The sequence below is a fragment of the Arachis hypogaea genome, chromosome 13 (assembly GCF_003086295.3).
Source record: "Arachis hypogaea cultivar Tifrunner chromosome 13, arahy.Tifrunner.gnm2.J5K5, whole genome shotgun sequence".
In the NCBI taxonomy this organism is placed as follows: Eukaryota; Viridiplantae; Streptophyta; class Magnoliopsida; order Fabales; family Fabaceae; genus Arachis; species Arachis hypogaea.
The window spans coordinates 73,796,079-73,813,948 of NC_092048.1; the positions used below are offsets into that span (position 1 = coordinate 73,796,079).

Consider the following 17,870-nt stretch of genomic DNA (forward strand, 5'->3'; position numbering starts at 1 on the left):
AAGACAGTCTGAAGAGAAGGTAAGAAGTAATTGGTGTAGAATTCAACCACCCACGAGAGATTAGCTTCTTGCAGTTTCCTCATGAGAAAGCCCCATCCTTGTCGCTCAATGCGAGGTATGATAAACTGAACCACATGACCCGGAGGGTTAAGAAGGAGTTCAGAATGATAATTCCGTGCAATCACGATAGGGAACATTAGCTCGCAATAGCGGTTCGGAAACCTAGTGGGATCTCTCGCCGGATTGTCCTTCTTTTGGTCATCAATTTTAATGATTCTTCACGCCTTGTTGGAAAGAGGTTTGGCCTTGGGTGCGTGGTGCGCTTTGGCGGTGGCCTTTTGAGGTGCCCTTTTGGAAGGCGGCTTCTTCTATGCTTTTTCCTTGTCCTTTTTTATGGCCATCTGAAAAAGGTGAGGAAAAAGAAGACATTAAACTCAAAGAGACCACACCCATATTATTACATGCTAGGGAGAAAAAGTGCCACAAAAGGAAAGGTATCATGCAAACATGACAGCTGTAAGATGCAGTAAGACAACCATTGAGATACGGAGCAATGCGCTAGCATGGGATGCAAGAGTGAAAAAGGCAAGCAAGTAAGGCGTGAGAAGAATAAACTCGAGCATCGCTAACAACCCCAAATGACATATGCAAGAAAGATAAAAGTACAAAGAATTTAAATACCCAATCTAACTCCAAGACATTAAGGCACACAAAAGGAATGAAGTGGAGTTAAAGAGGAGTGAAATACAATTCTTGCAATATGATCTAAAGAAGCAAGGCATGGGTATGCACCTATGATTGGTAAAAATGAAGTGCAAAGAGTGTAATGCGCAATGAGAAGGCAAGTGTATTGATAGAAGAGCACCAAATTGAAAGCATAGTGTCAAAATTGACTAAAAATGTGATAGGTGCAATTTAACAAACACTTGGCGTGCAACATGCAAACCACAAGCACATTGAAGAAATGCAAAGGTGCAATACTCATAATGATATACCCAACATCAAAACAACATTACATAATCACAATGGATTCAAAAGATAACGAATCAACCCATCAAAGCAAGAGGTAATAGCAAAATTCAACATCCATGGAAAATAGCAAAGCAAAAGGATAAAGGAAATAAACAAGAGAAAATTTAACAAAGTGCAACTAAGAGAATTAAAAGAAAGTAAAGACATTCAATGAAGAAAGAAAGGCATAAAGTAAAACAAAGAGAATGGAAAAGAAGATGACCTTAGGAGGAGTAGAGAATATGAGGTGCAAGTAAGAGGAAGGGAAAGAGAGAAGAGAGAGAGAGAAGAGGAGAGAGAAAATGGGACCGCCGGAAGTGGTGGTTGCCGGTGGGTAAAGTCGCCGGTGGTGGTGACGAGAGAGATGGTGAAAAGGGGAGGGGAAGGAGAAAGTAGAAGAAGAAGAAGAAAGGAGGGAAGGAAAGTATGAAACAGGGCGCGCTAGTTCATAATTTGCGTCACAGGAATGACACGCGCGTGCATGCCACGCATACGCGTGGAATGAAGGAAAAGGAAGAGACGCGCGAGTGCCACCCACGTGTACGCGTGAGTAGGGAAACAGGCAAGGGACGCATACGCGTCACAGCGCACGCAGGCGTGGAATGATTGCGCATTTCGCGCAATGCTTGCGCAATGCTCGCGCAAGTCTCAGGTGCCAAGTACTGGAGGAAGGTATATTAGATGACCCACGCATACGCGTCATGTCCGCGCACGCGTGGTTGGACAGGTGGTCAAATGACGCGTGAGCGTCAAGTGCGTGTACGCGTGACGAGGAGTTGCGCGTTGGGCACAATGCTTGCGCAATGCTCGCGCAACTCTCAGGTCAAATGTACCAAGAGTGGCACGCCAAGCAACCGACGCGTACGCATCATGTGCGCGTACGCGTGGACAAGGAAATGGGGGAGGGGACGCATGGGCGTGCCTCACGCATACGTGTAGGTAGGCAACGCGCTTTCTTTGCGCACTGTTCGCGCAACTCTCGGGTAATTGTACCCAGATTTGGAAAAACGCTTGCGACGTGCACGCGTCCTGCACGCTTACACGTGCATCCCCTTTTTTTTCATACAACTTAGAGAAAGGTATTCTAACAAATTCCTGGAAGGTATTCAAAGTAGATAGTCAAGAAAACACTCACAAATTCATGCACTATTCAAAATAAAGCATTTTCTCAAACTTCAACAATTCATCCATGCCAAGAGTAATGAAATCTATATGAATATCCTAACAATTCAACAAAATCAACAAAGCTAGCACACCTAAGCAACTCAACAACATCAAAAAATCACAAAATTCACAAGAATCTAAAGCTAGAAGCAAGAAGGTATACACAAGGAAGATCTTACCACGGTGGGGTGCCTCCCAACAAGCACTTTTCTTTAACGTCCTTAAGTTGGACGGTCTTTCGTTTAAGCTTCCTCTCCTTTTGGTGCATCCATAAGCAGGAAAACCTCTAGCTCCTTTGGAGACTTGTAGCCATGATACTTCTTCACTCTATGTTCATTCACCTTGAAAGTTTCCTCGCTTCTAGGGTCAAGCAATTCCACCACTCCATAGGGTTTACCTCCTTCACCTTGAAGGGTCCTTTCCATCTTGAACGGAGCTTCCCAGGCATAAATCTGAGCCTCGAGTTATATAGGAGAACCTCATCACCTTCTTAAAAATCCTTCTTCCAGATATGATGGTCATGAAATGCCTTAGTCTTTTCCTTGTAGGTTCGAGCATTCTCATAAGCTTCGTTCCTAAGACACTTAAGCTCCTCTAGCTGCAATTTTCTGGCTACACCCGCCTTGGTGAAATCCATGTTACACTGCTTTACCGCCCAATAGGCTTTATGCTCAATCTCCACCGGAAGGTAGCATGCCTTACTATAGACGATCTGAAAGGGACTCATCCCCAACGGGATCTTGTAGGCCGTCCTATACGCCCATAGTGCATCTCCCAGTTGGACACCTCCGCTTGTCCGTTGGTTTGGGAGTGATAAGCAGTTGCAACCTTATGCAATACCCCATAGCGCTTGAGCAGTGCCTCTACTTTTCTATTACAAAAGTGGGAACTTTGGTCGCTCACGATGGCTCGTGGCGACCCATAGCGGCATACAATATTATTTCTAATGAAAGAAATCACGGTATTAGCGTCATCAAGGTGGGTAGATATCGCTTCTACCCACTTTGACACGTAGTCAACTGCCAACAGAATATATATATATAACCACTTGAGTTGGAAAATGGCCCCATAAAGTCTATGCCCCATACATCAAAGATCTCACAGAATAACATCAGTTGTTGAGGCATTTCATCTCTTTGGGACGCATTTCCCGACTTCTGACATTGGTGGCACGACACACAGAATTGGTTAGCATCCTTGAATAAGGTTGGCCACCAGAATCCATAATCTAACACCTTTTTAGCAGTCCGTTGTGGGCCAAAGTGGCCGCCACACTCGGGTGAATGGAAAGCTTCAAGAATGGGTTGGATTTCAGATTCCGGGACACATCTTCGAATTACTTGGTCTTCTCCCCTCTTCCACAAGTGAGGGTCATCCCAAATGTAGTATTTAGAATCACTCCTCAACTTGTCCCTTTGATGTTTAGAAAAGTTAGGAGGGAAGATCTTAGCAACCAAGTAGTTCGCTATTGGTGCAAACCAAGGAAAGCTATCCGACACAGCATGCAAACTATCCTAGGGGAATGAGTCATCAATCGGAAATGGGTCATATTTAAGATTCTCAAGGCGGCTCAAATGATCTGCAACCAAATTTTGAGACCCACTTCGATTCCTAATCTCAATGTCGAACTCTTGCAAGAGCAAGATCCAACGTATGAGCCTAGGTTTTGACTCATTCTTTGTCAGCAAATACTTTAAAGCTGCATGATCCATGTATACCACTATTTTGGACCCTAGCAAATAGGATCTAAATTTATCTAGAGCATGAACAATGGCTAGGAGTTCCTTCTCTATAGTGGTATAGTTGGATTGTGCTGCATCTAATGTTTTTGAAGAATAAGCAATGATATAGGAGAGTTTACCATCGCACTGTACAAGCGCGGCACCTACAGCATGGTTTGACGCGTTGCACATTGTCTCGAATGGCTGCGTCCAGTTCGGGCCTCGCACAATCGGTGCCGTGGTAAGAACTCTCCTTAACTCCTCAAACGCACTCACACATGCACTATCAAACTCAAAGTCCACATCTTTTTGGAGTAGGCACGACAATGGCAATGCAATTTTGCTGAAATCCTTGATAAAGCGCCTGTAAAATCCTGCATGCCCTAAAAAGGAACGGACCTCCTTCACAGATGAGGGGTGAGGTAAATTGGTGATAACATCGACCTTGACCAGGTCTAAAGAAATGCCTTCATTAGATACTACATGTCCTAACACTATACATTGTCTCACCATGAAGTGATATTTTTCAAAATTTAGGACAAGGTTAGTGTCAACACACCTAGCTAAGACTTTGGCCAAGTTCTCTAAGCAACTATCAAATGAAGTTCCATAAACACTGAAGTCATCCATAAAGACTTCCAGACAACTCTCCATCAGATCGGAAAAGACATTGGTCATACACCGTGATGACATGTCACCATGTCATGTTTTTCTATGCTTATTCATACAAGAAATTGATGATTTGTGCTTGAATAATGAATGTTTTTGTACTTAAATGGTATATTTCCTTGATCTTTTGATTTTATAAATTTTGTAGGAAATAAGAAGAAAAAGAAGCAAAAAGCACAAAATAAGCTAAAAAGGAGAAAAAAAAAAGAGCTTTGGGACACACTTTGAAGTTGGAGCACACTTTGGAAGCTTAGGCCACGCTTTTAAAAGTGTGGCCCATGACCAAATTAAAGGAGATTGGCAACCAGCACAAAAAGCTCCGCTTTTGCCAAGAGCAGAGCATTATCGTGATGCAAAAATGAGCTTGGAAGCAAAATTTTCGCTAAGTTGAAATCTGGGCGCTCACAACATGACCATGCCTCCTTCAAAGGGCTATAACTTGAGCTACAAACGTCCGATTGATGTGCTTTCAGTTGCGTTGGAAAGATGACATTTAGAGCTTTCCAACGATATATGGCAATCTATATTTGGCATGAAATTAAGGTACAAGTGAAATGCATCTTTGAGGATCAAAAATAAGCAAAAAAATCAGCCAATGCTTCCACCAAGGTTCGAAGCTGGAGCCTCACTCCAAAGCAAAGTAGCGCTCTCAAGGAGAGCACAACGCTCTCTTGGAGAGTATTGTCGTGCTCTCTCCCAAAGAAAATGCAAGGAATTTGAGCTGAAATGCCTCCACCAAGGCTTGAACCTGGAACCTCACTCTTGAAGCATCAATGCTGCGCTCTTGGGGAGAGCTGAGCGCTACATTGACACAGCCAGGGAGCATTGTTGTGCGCACCAAAAAGGTCAAGGAAACAAGCACCAATGCTGTGCTCTTGGTGAGAGCTGAGCATTGCCCTGGGAGTGTCACCCATGGGCCAAAATTCAACCGAAATTCCATTTAAATTCAATTCTTCACCAAATTGAATCAAGGCCAACCTATCTCTCTTCAAATCCAAAGCAAGCAAAGCCCACATCATCACTCAAAGGTACAAGAACAAGCTAGAATTAGGATTTTCATTTAATTTGTTTTTCATTTCAATTTTATTTTATTTTGTAAAAAGCCTATATAAAGGCATCATTCTCATTTTCAAGGAAGTGAGCTCCATTAGAGAGCATAGGAGGGGGCTCTAATAGAGAGCATTAGAGAAGGCTTGCTCCATTGGGACCATTAGGAGTAGGAGTAGAGAGCTCTCTCTTTAATTTTTATTTCTATTTTAAATCTTAGATTGAGATTGGAAGGAATTCTGTTTTCATTCTCTATCTGCAACTTCTCTTGTTCTCCTTCTGCAAACTTTCAAGTGAATTGTTATTTGAATCAAAGTTCTCTTCATTGCTTTCATCTTTAATTTTCTTGCATCTTGTTTGTTGTTGGATCAAGGAAGGAATTGAGATCTAGATTTGTTTTCTAGTCTCTTTGACTCCCTGAGATCTTCAACTTTATTTTGCAATTGAGCTGAGCTCTTGGCTGCTCTTCTGTTTTTACTGTTCCATTAAAATTGTTGATTCCTCTTCTGGATTTTTATGAATGATCTAAGTTCTTGCTGTTTTGATTCTTCAACACATCTACATTTCTGTTTTGATATTGAATTAATCTGTTTCTGGATTTCAAAATCTGAGAGCTCTTTAGTTTAATGCACTTTACATCTTTTAGTTCTGTTTTAATTTCCAGCACTCTAACTCCGTTACTCTTCCTGCTATATAATTTTCTGCAATTGATCTGAGTTCTAAATTACTGCTTCTTTAATTTCTAGCATCCCAGCCCCTTTACTTTTGATGAAATTTACATTTCTTGTCATTTAAGATTTTTGCCAATTTACATTCCTTGCCCTTTACGTTTATTGTCATTACTTTCTGCCATTTATATTTCACTGCAATTTACTTTCTGTTGATCAATGTCACACAATTCACTCAATGTTAGCTTGACTAAACTAATCACCCACTAAAGTTGCTTGATCTATCAATCCCTGTGGGATCAACCTCACTCTAAGTGAGTTTTATTACTTGATGCGACCCGGTACACTTGCCGGTGAGTTTTAGGTGATTGGAATTTCGGTTCTAACCCATCAAGTTTTTGGCGCCGTTGCTGGGGATTGATTAGATTGACAATGATTAAGTAAGGTGGTAGTCTAGATTGAGCACTTTTTCTTTTTCTTTTTACTAAGCATACTAACTGTTTGAATTTTTGCTTAAGCTAACACTAACTTCACTCTAGCAATAGAGTGTTTAATTCTGGTTCCTGGTTCTGTGTTTAGGTCATGAGGAAGAAGCAATAAATCCAAACCTTTTGATCTTGAAACACTTTGGAGGTTGAGAAGAGAACCAAGAAATGGAGAAAATTCCAACAAATCCACCAGTGGGAGTGGCCAACAACAATGGTCAACCCCAGAGGAGAGTTTTGGCCTCATATACATTTGCTAATCCAAGGCATTATGGGAGTAGCATCCTTACCCCAAATGTCAATACAAACAACTTTGAATTGAAGCCTCAACTCATCACCTTGGTGCATAACAACTGTTCTTATGGAGGAGGCCCCTTGAAAGATCCAAACCAGCACCTATCCACCTTCCTAAGGATATCCACCTTCCTAAGGATATGTGATACAGTGAAAATCAATGGTGTGCATCCCGACACTTACAAGCTGTTGTTATTTCCATTTTTCCTGAGAGACAAAGCTACCCAATGGTTGGAGGCATTTCCACGAGAAAGCATCAACAATTGGGAAGATCTAGTGAACAAGTTCCTAGCCAAGTTCTATTCTCCCCAAAGGATCATCAAGCTGAAAACAGAAGTGCAAACATTCATTCAATTTGATGGAGAGTCACTGTATGATGCCTGGGAGAGATACAAAGCTTTAATCAGGAAGTGCCCACCAGAAATGTTTAGTGAATGGGATAGACTCCAAAACTTCTATGAAGGATTGACACTGAGTGTAACGTCCCGTCCAGCAAAATACCTTGCTTAAGTCAGGGTATCTCCACTAGAAAGAACATTACATAACCTTCTCTAGTATTAACTACTTAATTATCGAGCCTTTGTATCAAGTTCGCATTTCAGTTTTAAGAAAATTCCAGAAAATTTTGTTCTTTATTCATTAAAGTCATAATTCAAACATTTACAAATAATAATAATCACATAAATATTATTGATAATAATTCTTATACAAAAGAAACCAAATAAACCCAATTACAACACCTACCCCTCTGTTAAAATAAAACCTCATACGACAAGAGCGAGAGGACTCTATGAAAGCAATTAAAACCATAAAGAAAACCTACTAATCACTTGCAGCTTCATATTGCATCTTCAAACCTGTGTCACTGAAAGGGTAAAAAATTTGGGGGTGAGAACCAAACCACATGTTCTCAGTAGAGGTCGAGAATGCTGTGAAAGTAAAGAATAAAGCGCAAATAGTTAATTTCATTTAGAGACATTGAAAAGAAAACTACTTTCATTAGTAGTATTCATCGCTCGCCTTATATATACTTCTTTTGAAAACCAATGGCTCAACATTCAAAAATCTAAAACCTTCTTTAGAAGCATCAATTAATTATCCAAAATCCTAAACCCATATTTTTCTTTATATACGTCTTAAAAGTTTTCCTAGACTGTATGAATGACTAATTTGTTCCAAGCATAGGTTCATTAAGTCTATGCTGAACCAGCTTAATCTTTCATACTTTACCAAACCTCAAACACAAACCAATCACGGCCTTAGACCCAAGCAATTCAATCAACACCCAATTCACTACAACCCAGCCAATCAGATACAAACACAAGTAAAGAGATTCAAACAACTAAGAGCAATTATATCAAGTATAGCAATTAGCAGTTAAACAGAATTATTCACATAGGCAAACCAATTACAATATACACACCCAAACAATGTCACATAGATGCATATGATGAATGTCTAGTCCTAGTACAGGCCATGAGCTCACGTGTCGGTTGGCTGCCCGCAATCCCGACATTTACCCGGTCACGAGTAATCCCGATTTTTCGAATACGATTTTCCGTTCCTAAATAAATACGCATATAATAATAGCTGCTCATTTGAGACAGCCTCTGCTTACTGCAGGAAAATATATATATACTCTGCTCTGCTCTGCTCTGGGGAAGCGGAAAATAGCTGTAGGTAACTTAGTTTCCCTACAGAAGCTCTGGGTTGCATTAAGCAACTAATATATATTAAATATAGCTCTGGGTTGCATCAAGCAACTAATATATATATATATATATATATATATAGCTCTGGGTCGCATCAAGAAACTAATATATATATAAATATCTCTTTATTATATTACTCTTCTCTTTATATCTCTTTACTCTGTTCTGGTTTCTCTTTTCTCTGTATCTCTTTACTCTGCTCTGGTTACTCTGTTCTCTGTGTCTCTTTACTTTTCTTTGATTACTCTTTTCTTTATATCTATGTTACTCTTCTTCTCTTTATCTCTTTACTCTTTTGTAATTGGAAATATGCAAGCGGGACAAAACCCACGTCCTTGCTAACAACTTTATAAACCAAATATATTTTCTCAAAAGAATCAGTAAAGTTATTATCATTAAATAAACCTTAAATATTGATTTTGATTAAGTCCTTATACTTTTATAAAAATTTAGACATAATCTCCTTTAAAAATAGGACTTAGCCACCCTTTCGGGTTCCTTCTTTCTCAACATTTCATCAACCTCTTTCAGCAGTTGCTACAACAATATATATATTCTCAAAAATATTTGATAATAGTATAAAAAATCTATTTCTTAAATTCCATATCCAAAATAATTGCCAACACAACTTGGCAGCCTGATTTCCATTTTGTTTTAAAAAATATCAGATGAATTCGGAATCACGCAAACTTTATATCCATGCGACCGTCTCGGATTAAGCTTTCTATTAAACCAAAAATCATAATTTTTCGCTGACTCTAGCTTCGGGAATATAAGCAAAACCGTGACTGCTCTGCAGTGTCTTAAAACCAGAAGACAGCAGCAACGTACAACTTTCGAAATTTCATATAAAATCCAAATTAAACCCAACCACCTTGAAAATTAATGTGGTTAAACATAACTTATCCAAATTTCTTTCTAAATTGGTTCCAGGATCATACCATGTTGAATGAAAAAGTTATGTAGCTTGGAAGTTAGGTAATTCTCTGCAGAATTCTGTTTTACAAATCATTGAACACAACCTCTTCCAAGTACCATAACTTACTTATTAAAATATGAAAAACCCTGAAATTTAAATCACATATGCTAAACATACTTAATTTTCACCTCTAATTGGTTGCATCTCAATATCTATCTAGGATCAAAAGTTATAAACTCCCAAAGTTACTAATTTAAGAAAACAGAATCTGGTTTTTTCTGCATAATGCATCATCTTTCAAAAATTCATATCTTTAAAACTACAAGTCCAATTGTTCTGAAATTTTACGAAATTAAAATAATAGGAATAAAGTTTTATTTAAAATTAGTTACATTTCAAAATTAAAACTGAAAAATTTCCAATAGAAGAAACAAGTTGCTGTTGTGTTAAACGTTCTGCAGAAAAACCAGATTTGACATCCATAATTCAAAAATTTACCATAAATCATAAACTTAATGAAAAAGTCTCAAATTCACCAGTCCAACTCCTTATATTCCCAAGCTTAATCCAGACTTAGTCCCACGCAAATCTAATCATCATAAAATTAGTTATAGATTTTCAAAGTTTCTAATTTCATTTAAAATAGTGCAGAAAATCAGATTCACGATTTAACTTTGAAAAATCATAACTAATGTTCCAGTTAATATGAAACCTTCAAAATTAAATCTCAACAATCACACTTAATATAATTTATTTAACATTTAAATTCTCATCATTTCAGTCACTATAGAGCCACTGATTCACTTTCAAAGTTGCTGTTTAATTTCAAGAGAACCTGATTTTCAGTAAACCATTTTGTATTCAAAATCCAACCCTTCAATACCCCTCAAAACCAATTCCAAATCAACCACCAACCAAGTTCATTAACATTACAATATACCAAATAACAGCTCAATGGCAACAAATCCAACATTACCCATTAAAATTCAGAAATTCTCAACAATTAGTCATCAAACAATTCCCAATCCACATAATCAATCAATATCACTAATCAACAATTCCAAATCACAATCTCAACCATTCCAATCACAATTTCAGCCACAATTCAATATTCACATAATCAATCAATTACTCACAGCTATTAAATCTATTTGCAGTCATTCAATAAACCTTGTAGGCATTCTTAAATTGAAATCGTTTTAAACCCCCTACCTCGATGTCGAATTTCACATAACCGAAGACGGAAGTGTGGCGTGATGACTATTTGGGCTGCACCCAAAATGCAGCAGCTCCTTCATCCCTTATCCAGCAATGTTAGCGACATTCACAACAGCTTTGATAGGGCAGCAGCAACGCGAGTTGGCCACGACAGTGAACAAAACAATGAATTCATTTTGGATAGAATAATAATTCTGGAAATTCAAGGGTGGAACAGGGGCTAAATTAAATTAGAACAAGAGTAAGGCTAATAAAATGGCAGCGGAATAAACAAGAACGTCAAGTGGAGGTTCAGAACAAGAATGTCTTACAAGAATTAGAAAGGAATAATAGAACGAAGAAGCAGCGGCAGCAGCACAGACGATTATAGCAGCAACGATTCTTTCGGAAAATCAATCTTCACAGTCTACAGCTGCAGCAGCTTGATCAGTAATTAAAGAAAACAAGGAAACGAAGCCATAGCAGCAGCATTACGCTGACTACAACAACAGGAAAGATAGCTTCCTCCTCTACCTCAGCTCGTGATTCCAGCGGTGATGGTGGAGCATCCTTCGACGACGCTGGCTAAGAGAACACCCACCACCACATGTTCTTCTCCTCCTCTGGTTGTTCACGATTCTCCCACTCCTTAACCTAATCGACGACGCAGCTTCGGAGATGATAGTGGCGGTGTCCATGGTGACGGTTGCTGCGAGCTCGACGGCGGCTGAACTAGCGGCGACGGCGGAGGCAACGCATGGCAGCGACAAGGATGAGCGAGTGAACGTCTCCGTCGATCTCTCTCTCTCTCTTCACGGTTTTGCTTCTCCACTTCTCTGGCTTTGGTGACAGCGACGGCAACTGACACAGGGAGCGGCACAACGCGGCGATCCTCCTTCTCACTCTGTTCCATCACCCTCTTCCTCTATTCTCCGTTTCCCCCTCAAGCTCCCCTTGTCCCCTTTCTTTCCTTTCTGTGTATGTGTGTGTAGTTTGTAAAATTAGGGTATCAATTAGGAAATTTGTAATTTTAAGTTAAATTAGGTTTTGATTTGATAAATTAGGAAAAATATATACGAGTAATATAATAGTTTTACCAAATATTCATTATAGAATAACAATTTAGAATTGAAACATAATACTATAAAGGTTAATTTTAAAACACATAAGATTTTATCTATCAATCTATTAATGGGCTCAAATAATTATTTCTAATTTAGATTATAAAGTATACATATCAATCACATTTTATAAAATACAGTTAAACTCGAAATATCAATTATCTAAATTAAATTAGGACCTTTCATTATTTTTCTATCATAACTTTAATTTCAATTTATATAAAATAACTAGTTATAATCAAAATTGTGCATAAATACTAATTGACTTAAAATTAAAGTATTTATCAAAATCAATTTAATCATTCCTAATAAATTAATCTCTAAGAGCTCAAACTAATAAAATAAACCATAATTCATTCATAATAGAAATTACTTAAATTAAATATATAATACTTCCATTACTAAATTTTATTTCCAAAGCATATGAAATAACCAATTATAAAAATTACATAAGAATATTAATTAACTTAAACTCCAAATATTAATAAAACTAATTTAATTACTCTCAATTGATTAATTTATAAAATAAGATATCAAATTAATAAAATAAATCGTAACTTTTTCAGAATAAAAGTTACTTAAATTAAATTGTACAATTCTTTCTTATTTTTCAATTACTAAAATTATACAAAATATTCCATTATAATAAAATTACTTAAGAATATTCATTGATTCAAAATAAAACTATCTCTGAATCTATTTAATTAGTTCTAATAAAATAATTTCTAAAATTATAAAGTTTAAACTTAATAAGATAAAATCTCAATTTATTTATATTTAGATTTTCAAAAATGCGGGATGTTACACTGAGAGCTCAAAAAGCTTTAGATTATTCAGCAGGAGGTTTATTGCAACTTATGAAGACAGCTGAAGAAGCCCAAAACCTCATTAGACACAGTGGCAAACAATCAATATTTCTATGCTCATCAAAGACAACGCCAACCAGCCCAGAGAAGGGGTGTATTGGAGCTGAAAGGTGTGGATACCATCTTCAAAGTGATGCATCAACAAATTCAGCAACAATTTGAGCAGATGGCTAAGAAAATTGATGGATTGCAAATCGCTGCAGTAAATACACAAAAATACACAAAGCCAATCTCAAACCTCACATGGGTGGAAGCAATCTGAAGAAAGTTTTAGGACATTCAATTATGAGCAACAAAGCCCTGAGCAGGTGCAATGCTTGAATAACACTTCAAGTTCATTTCAACACAATTTTCATGGTGATGCATACAAGACACCATGGAAGACTCATTCTAATTCAAGGTGGGGTGAGCATTAGAATCAAGGACAAAGGGACTTCAACTCTGGCAGCCTCAGCAACACAAACAACCATAACCATTCATCCAATAATACTAACCAATTTAAAAATTCACAAAAACACCAGAATAACTTATCCACATCCACATTTCACCCACAAAATACCCTCGCAAATAGTTCAAACAATTTCCAGCAACAACCATCTCAATTTACACAACCACAACCAAATCTAAACTCTCAAAGAATCTCTAGTCTGGAGATGATGATGAAAAAACTCATGAAAAATCAAGAAGCAGAAAGAAAAGATCAAGAGATGGCAAGCAAAAACCAAGAAGAGACAAATGAAGCATATGAAGCAAATGGCTAAGAAAATTTTAAAAATGGGTGAGAAATGAGCAATTACCTTTCCCAATGTCACTGAAAGAGACAAAGGAAAAGCTACAAAGTGGGAAGAGTGCAAAGCAATCATAGTGGAAAGTGAGGAGACTAGGGAGAAGGAAGCCATCAATCAAGAAGAACACAACAGAGAAGTTCCACGAGAAGAGACAGAAGAGAAAAGTGAAGAGGATAGAAAGACCAAGAATGCAAAAATCTCAAAGAGAGACAAAAACATCCTTGAGCTACAGCTACAAGAGAAGAAAGATGATCCTGGGAGTTTTTACATACCTCGCACCATAGGAAACATAACAATTGAGAAGTCATTATGTGACCTCGGTGCAAGCATAAACTTGATGCCTTTGTCTCTAATGAGGAAACTTAAAATTTTTGAGCTGAAGTCCACACGAATAGTTCTCCAAATGGCTGACAAATCCATTAAGCAAGCATTGGGAGTTGTGGAGAATGTGTTGGTAAAAGTGGGAAAATTCTTTCTCCCTGCTGACTTTGTTATCTCAGATATAGAAGAGGACCCTAACTCTCCCATCATCCTGGGGAGGCCTTTCCTAGCTACGGGCAGAGCATTGATAGATGTTGAAAAAGGGGAATTGTTGCTGAGAGTGCATGATGAGCACCTAGCATTCCATGTTTTTAAAACCTTGCATGAGCCCATTCAGGAAGAAGATTTTATGAAGGATAAGGCCAGAGATCAAAGCCTAAAGGAGGCAGTCAATGAGTTAACTCCGAGACTTCTAAATCCATGCTTGAAAGAAGTAGAGATGGTGCAACAGACCAAAGAAATCAAGGAGGAACCAGATCTAAAAGCCCCAGATGAAAACCTCAACACTCCAGATAAAGAACCACCAAGGCATAAATTATCTCCTGAGAAAGAAGAAAAGAAGAAGAGGCCAAAAGGGTGGAGAAACAAGAAAATCCCCACTGAAGGCTTCTCACCAGGCGATAAAGTGATGTTAAACACCCAACCAATGAAGGTGTCTCCACAATTATCTGAGTACTATACTGTGAACCGGATCTTTTCACTTGAACACCTAGAAATCATCAAAGAGGAGACCGGAAGGAAGTTCACAGTAAGAGGAGAAAATCTAAGGCACTATGCTTTTCAGCCTCCATGATCAAAGAACAAGATGTCAAGCTAGTGACAATAAAGAAGCGCTTGTTGGGAGGCAACCCAACCTGAGGTAGTTTTCTTTTCATAGCTATTTTAATAAAGAGGTTAATTAGTTTATCTATATTGCAAGGAGCTAAGTTTGGTGTTGCACACCAAAACAATCTAAGGGAGAATGAAGGATTCTAAGTTTGGTGTTCCACAAAAAATCTCATTTGAAAACACACTCTTACCTCCTGCATAAAGAGTTACTGGCTCCAAGCAATCAGATAAACCATTGAACCATTGTTTGTCTTTTAGTTTTTAGCTTTATTACCTTTAGCAAGGAAAAAAAGATTTCACATATGGTTAATTTGCTGCATGAGAAACATTGGTAAGGAACTAAGTTTGGTGTTCACACACCAAAGTAAGTTCAAAAGCCCACAAATAAGCTTTGCATATTAACCAGTTACCTAAAGGGCTTGAGAAGCAAGCAACTTTTGAGAATCATGCAGGAAAATAGCCAACATTTGAAGACAATCTGCAGTATGACTCAAAAGGGACACAACAGAAGGAAGAATGAAAAGCTGCAACCCGACAGGTTATATTCACACTTGATCCTTGTTGTGGTGAAATGTTTTAATTCAGGGAGTCCTTTATGTCTGGCTAAAGTGTTCATTTAGTTGAGAGTGGATGTTTTTGCTAAAGAAAGTGATCTGCATAATAATTGTCATCCTTTATTTGCTTGAATTTTGTTTTGTCTCATTGCTGTTTGAATAAAAGAGAGATATTTAAATTAGAAAAGTGAATGTTCAATGTTGCAAAAGTTAGGATGAAAGTTAGTGGTGGTATTTGTTGATCCAATTGATAGATCATAAAATAAATGCTGCATAATGACATGTTCCTTGAAGCTTAAGCTAGTTTGCTGCTATGATCTTTCAATTAATAAAAGTCCCTTGAGAATAAATCAAAAGAAAAAGAAAAAGAAAAAGAAAATCCAAGAAGTAGCAAAGAAACAAACAATAAGGCTAGACACCAATAGCTTGGACCCTAGGACATATGCCTGTGGTGTTTTCGTACTAGGATATGCTTGGACAAGTAAGTTCTAAGGAGTATTTCAAAACTTGGCCACTTATATCAACTGATTTGGGATTGCCAACTGAAAGTTCACAATAAAGAGCAACCTAGCTACAAAACACTTAGTTATCCAAAGAGATGCTGGGCATCAATGATCCTAGGAAAAAAATGTAAGCCATGTGTCTGTGGTGAAGAAATGTTGAGCAAAATTAAGCCAAAGGCTGTTGCAACATTTGCCACCAAGCCTTCAATGAGTAATAAGCTCTCTAAGCAAAAGAAAGAAGAAAAAAACTAACAAGGGAAGTGAGCAGAAAGCAAGGCATTGTAGCAACAACCTTAGTTAACCCTTGAGGAAACATTGTTTATTTAGCAGCAAGTAATAAATAAGCTACTATTGATCTGCATAAAATCCCATGAACCAAGTTCAACTCTCTGCTTAATAAGGACATGCATACTTCTCTATTTCATTCTATCTTCTCTTATGTTTAATGCTTGCTTGGGGACAAGCAAGTTTTAAGTTTGGTGTTGTGATGACAAGTCATTATATGATAATTTTTCAAGCATTTTTGCACTTGTTCATTAGGTTTTATGCACTTTCTTGCATTGTAAGTAAGTAATTTGGAGTGGAATTGCATGGTTTCCTTGAATCAATCAACCACCCTTTAATTGATACTAAATCATGAGGTTTAAGCTAAATTTAATTGGTTTTTGGATTATTTATAAACCTTGTGAATTTGGTGATACTTTGATTGGTTGTTTTGATTACTTGTAGGTGAAGAAAAGAAGAAAACAAGAAAGCATAGCCTAAGAAGCGTGGCCCAAGGAAGAGAAAAGTGTGGCAAAGGAAACAAAGAAGCATGGCACAATGAAGGAGGAAAGCCACAATGCTCTCTCCAAGAGCTCAGTGCTCTCCAAGGGAGCACAACAATGAACCAAGGAAGCAAGGCTTGGATGCTACGCTCCCCTTAAGAGTGGAGCACAATAATGGACCAAGAAAGAAAGGGGAGAAGCATGATGCTCTGCTCTTGTCAAGAGCATTATCGGGCTTCACCCAAAAATAAATTCAAGGAAATATCTTACCAATTCTTGCCACAAGGTTCGAACTCATGAGCAAAGAGGAGTGGGGGAGCGCTACTCACAAAGGAAATAAGCCAAAAATAGCTAAAATGCTACCCCCAAGGATCGAACAAAGCACCTCAAGGAAGCAAGAAGCAAGGCGCCACTTTGTGCACAAAAGAAATTGGCCAGTGCATGCCTCCAGGAAGATTCGAACTAGGAACCTTCCCTTGGAGCACTAATGCTACGCCCTTGCCAAGAGCGGAGCGCTACTCTCCTTATTCCTTGCGCAAGTTTGACACGGCCAGGAAGAAGTGGTGTGCACAAGACATGCCAAGACAAGGCAATGCTGCGCTCTCCACAAGAGCAGAGCGCTACCCTAATGCTACCCAAGCTTGGCACGCAACAAAGGGCCAAGGACATGAGCCACAATGCTACGCTCTCACTAAGAGCAGAGCACTCTACTGGGAGCAAGCAACACATGGGCTGAAATTTCAAATTAAAATCCAATTTAATTCAATTCTTCACCAAATTAGAAGGCCCACTCCAAATTCAAAAATCCAAAAATAGAAAGTGTATAAATAGAAGCTAGTTTGATTTAGAGAGGACTTTTACTTTAGAACTTTTACTTTCTTTTAGAATTTTACTTTGTAATTTTGGGAGCTTTACTTTGATTTTAGGATCTGAATTTCTTTTGGAGAATTGGGAAGGAGAATTGATCTCTCTTCTTCCTTGTTCTTACTTTTGCATTCCCTACTTCTTATCTTGGATCTTGGGTGAAGAATTGAAGAAATTTTGTTTCAATCTCACCTTGGGATTTTCTTTGTTTACTTTTTTGCAAAATTTCATCAGTTGAAGATTTGAATCCAAATTCTCTTTACTGCTTTCTTTTCTACTTCCTCTGCAATTCACTCTTCCATTTCTGTTGCAATTGTTCTTGTTAGATCAAGGAAGGATTTGAGATCTAGACTTGTTTTCTAGTCTCCTCC

The 17,870-nt window shown here is 38.1% G+C and overlaps 1 long non-coding RNA gene across 1 annotated transcript; it reads right to left on the reverse strand.

The window, feature by feature from the left end:
• Window positions 1–7,672: 7,672 nt before the first annotated feature.
• LOC112732296 (uncharacterized) lies at window positions 7,673–11,944 on the reverse strand. Its single transcript, XR_003167954.3, has 4 exons — window positions 11,422–11,944; window positions 11,220–11,320; window positions 10,903–11,102; window positions 7,673–7,924 (listed from the first exon to the last, which is right to left on the reverse strand). It is a non-coding gene; the product is annotated as an uncharacterized lncRNA (long non-coding RNA).
• Between the last annotated feature and the right edge of the window lie 5,926 nt (window positions 11,945–17,870).